Here is a 4412-nt window from a genome sequence, read left to right on the forward strand (position 1 = left end):
ATTACAATACATTAGGTAACAATGATTACAATACATTAGGTAACAATGATTACAATACATCAGATAACAATGGTTACAATACATTATATAACAATGATTACAATACATTAGGTAACAATGATTACAATGCATTAGATAACTGATTACAATACATTTGATAACAATGATTACAATACACTAGATAACAATGATTACAAACAATGATTACAATACATTAGGTAACAATGATTACAATACATTAGATAACAATGATCATAATACATAAGATGTCAATTTCTTTCATACGGGCTCGCGAATGTTGCCACACCATTTTCAATTAAGATTTTTAAAACTTAATAAATCTTATCGAACAGTCACTCCAGATCTGCCATATTAAACAATACTACATGTTTAACAACTGCTATCAGAAGTTAGGAGATTATTAAATTTTACTCCATAGCTACCTTCATGTTTGTTCAAATTGGGGGTAAAGTGACTTGGATTAAGCAGAGAGTTGAATGCAGGAAAACATTTTATATGACACTCAGATGTAATCTAGTTAGGACTCTCGATACATTTTATGACACTCAGATGTAATTTAAACTGGTTAGGACTCTCGATACATTTTATATGACACTCAGATGTAATCTAGTCAGAACTCTTGATACATTTTATATGACACTCAGATGTAAACCAAACTGGTAAGAACTCTTGATACATTTTATTTGACACTCAGATGTAAACCAAACTGGTAAGAACTCTTGATACATTTTATATGACACTCAGATGTAAACCAAACTGGTAAGAACTCTTGATACATTTTATTTGACACTCAGATGTAAACCAAACTGGTAAGAACTCTTGATACATTTTATATGACACTCAGATGTAATCTAGTTAGGACTCTTAATACATTTTATATGACACTCAGATGTAAACCAAACTGGTTAGGTCTCTTGATACATTTTATATAACACTCAGATGTAATCTAGTTAGGACTCTCGATACATTTTATATGACACTCAGATGTAATTTAAACTGGTCAGAACTCTTGATACATTTTATATGACACTCAGATGTAATTTAAACTGGTCAGGACTCTTGATACATTTTATATGACACTCAGATGTAATTTAAACTGGTCAGAACTCTTGATACATTTTATATGACACTCAGATGTAATCTAGTTAGGACTCGCGATACATTTTATATGACACTCAGATGTAATTTAAACTGGTTAGGACTCTCGATACATTTTATATGACACTCAGATGTAATTTAAACTGGTCAGGACTCTCGATACATTTTATATGACACTCAGATGTAATTTAAACTGGTCAGAACTCTTGATACATTTTATATGACACTCAGATGTAAACCAAACTGGTTAGGACTCTTGCAATACTTTTGTGTCTGTACAGAGTGTAGATGAATTATGGTCAAATTCCCTTTGTTATGTCCTGGATATGTAATCTGTGTTAACTTATTTTAAATTAGTTTTAAAAAATCATCCTACTTAATATATGTTCAACATTCTGGAAATCCACATTTCATTTTAAATAGATGTATATTGTGTTTTTTTAGACAGTACATTGGCTTGTTTACTCTTATTTATTCCCTTGTTTGTGAAGCTTTACGTTTGTGTCACAATGATTTTGTATCTGTTACTCCTGGATAAGCTCCTGGTGGTATTTACTGAATTAGAGATGGCTTCACTTGCGCTCTGGGTGCTCCAATAAGTCTATGGAGGAATTTGCAAAGAACAGATGGCTTGGGTGTGCTTCTAGAGATGTTCCAACAGACCATTTAGACTTAAAAAGTTAATGTGTTCATTCATAGGCCATCTTGTTCTGTTCACTTCTGCAGCTTTTAAAGGTCCACATAGCTCTAAGTCTCTACACAGCTTTTAAAGGTCAACATAGCTCTAAGTCTCTACACAGCTTTTGTTCAACAAGTTAAAACAAAATAAAGTAAGATATTAGAAATGGATAACAGTAAAGACAAGAAAACGTGACATGTCAGTAAGTCAAATTGGAAATATTTCATATAAGATTACTGTATATCTGAACTGCTCAGGGCACAACATGCGATTATGAAGATGTTGAGATATGATTTCTAAACAACAGGTCTTATAAACTTACTGTGTATTGGGGACACAACAGGTCATTATAAACTTACTGTGTATTGGGGACACAACAGGTTATCATAAACTAACTGTGTATTGGGGACACAACAGGTCATTATAAACTTACTGTGTATTGGGGACACAACAGGTCATTATAAACTTACTGTGTATTGGGGACACAACAGGTCATTATAAACTTACTGTGTATTAGGGACACAACAGGTCATTATAAACTTACTGTGTATTGGGGACACAACAGGTCATTATAAACTTACTGTGTATTGGGGACACAACAGGTCATTATAAACTTACTGTGTATTGGGGACACAACAGGTCATTATAAACTTACTGTGTATTGGGGACACAACAGGTCATTATAAACTTACTGTGTATTGGGGACACAACAGGTCATTATAAACTTACTGTGTATTGGGGACACAACAGGAATCTACTGCACTTAATTGGACGAGTCTAACTGATAGAATTGTAAAATATATAGGTTTGTAGGTACTATCTTTCATGGTTTCAAGCTTTCTAGACAGTTTCATGGGTATAAACAAATTCATGTACACATGTAGTAGTCTTGTATTTCAACTTTGTTGTACAATGTATCTATTTTTGTTGCTCTTTATCAACCAGAATACATGTATCACAAATGTTCCTTAATATATAACAGTTCATGTTATACTGTGTCACACATACCCAGTCAGTCGCCATAATACCATCTTCGCTAGCCAAGGGATCTGATTACGTTACACTCCACGAACCCTTGGAAGATATAGTCGTGTTCAAACCGTCACACCCTGGAATCCCTGGGCATCCAATCAAAATCGCATTTTACATTCAGGCTTGGTTTCGCAATAAACAAAAAATTGCGGCGCCCAGTATAGAGCTACCATGTGACCTATGTCATGGCATTTTACCTAGAACATTCACAGTGTTTTATCAATTGATAGAAGTTATTGATCACATATCTCATCAAAATGACACAATCCTCCATGTGTGTTTGTAAACATCATCAATGAAGTACATCGGTAACGCTCGTTTTGATTGGTTGAAAATTACTTGCATAAGGGTCGTAATTTCGAATCACCACTAGAGGGCCAGAACTGACGGCTATATCTGCCAATGGTCCGTGGATTATAACGTAATCAGAAGCCATGGCTAGCGAAGATACCTTAATACATAACAGTACATGTTATACTGTGTCACACATACCCTGTCAGTCTCCTTAATATATAACAGTACATGTTATACTGTGTCACACATACCCTGTCAGTCTCCTTAATATATAACAGTACATGTTATACTGTGTCACACATACCCTGTCAGTCTCCTTAATATATAACAGTACATGTTATACTGTGTCACACATACCCTGTCAGTCTCCTTAATACTAACAGTACATGTTATACTGTGTCACACATACCCTGTCAGTCTCCTTAATACATAACAGTACATGTTATACAGTGTCACACATACCCTGTCAGTCTCCTTAATACATAACAGTACATGTTATACTGTGTCACACATACCCTGTCAGTCTCCTTAATACATAACAGTTCATGTTATACTGTGTCACACATACCCTGTCAGTCTCCTTAATACATAACGGTACATGTTATACTGTGTCACACATACCCTGTCAGTCTCCTTAATACATAACAGTACATGTTATACTGTGTCACACATACCCTGTCAGTCTCCTTAATATATAACAGTTCATGTTATACTGTGTCACACATACCCTGTCAGTCTCCTTAATACATAACAGTTCATGTTATACTGTGTCACACATACCCTGTCAGTCTCCTTAATACATAACAGTACATGTTATACTGTGTCACACATACCCTGTCAGTCTCCTTAATACATAACAGTACATGTTATACTGTGTCACACATACCCTGTCAGTCTCCTTAATACATAACAGTTCATGTTATACTGTGTCACACATACCCTGTCAGTCTCCTTAATACATAACAGTACATGTTATACTGTGTCACACATACCCTGTACCAGTCAGTCTCTTTATGATTGTCAACTGTATCATTTTTATGATTATGCATAATATGTACTGCTACTTGGATTAAAAGTTTCTTTCATTTGTATTGAATTTAATATCATATAATTCAGGTTTTCGTAATTTTGGACATTGCTTTCATGGAAGTGTTTTGTTTTCTTCATTTGAAATGATCCTATTACAATTGATATGTCCAGGTGTGTATATTATTTCTGATATTTATAGTTATTTGTGAATACATGTATAAACATTTCCTGAAACTGAATAAATATCAAAACAAATGCA

At 34.2% G+C, this 4412-nt stretch overlaps 1 long non-coding RNA gene across 1 annotated transcript; it reads left to right on the forward strand.

Moving 5' to 3' along the window:
• Positions 1 to 1770: 1770 nt before the first annotated feature.
• Positions 1771 to 3500, forward strand: LOC117324408. The gene is made up of 2 exons (XR_004531984.1): positions 1771 to 1854; positions 1892 to 3500. It is a non-coding gene; the product is annotated as an uncharacterized LOC117324408 (long non-coding RNA).
• The last annotated feature ends 912 nt before the right edge of the window (positions 3501 to 4412 follow it).

This window comes from Pecten maximus, chromosome 3 (genome assembly GCF_902652985.1).
Source record: "Pecten maximus chromosome 3, xPecMax1.1, whole genome shotgun sequence".
Classification (NCBI taxonomy): domain Eukaryota; kingdom Metazoa; phylum Mollusca; class Bivalvia; order Pectinida; family Pectinidae; genus Pecten; species Pecten maximus.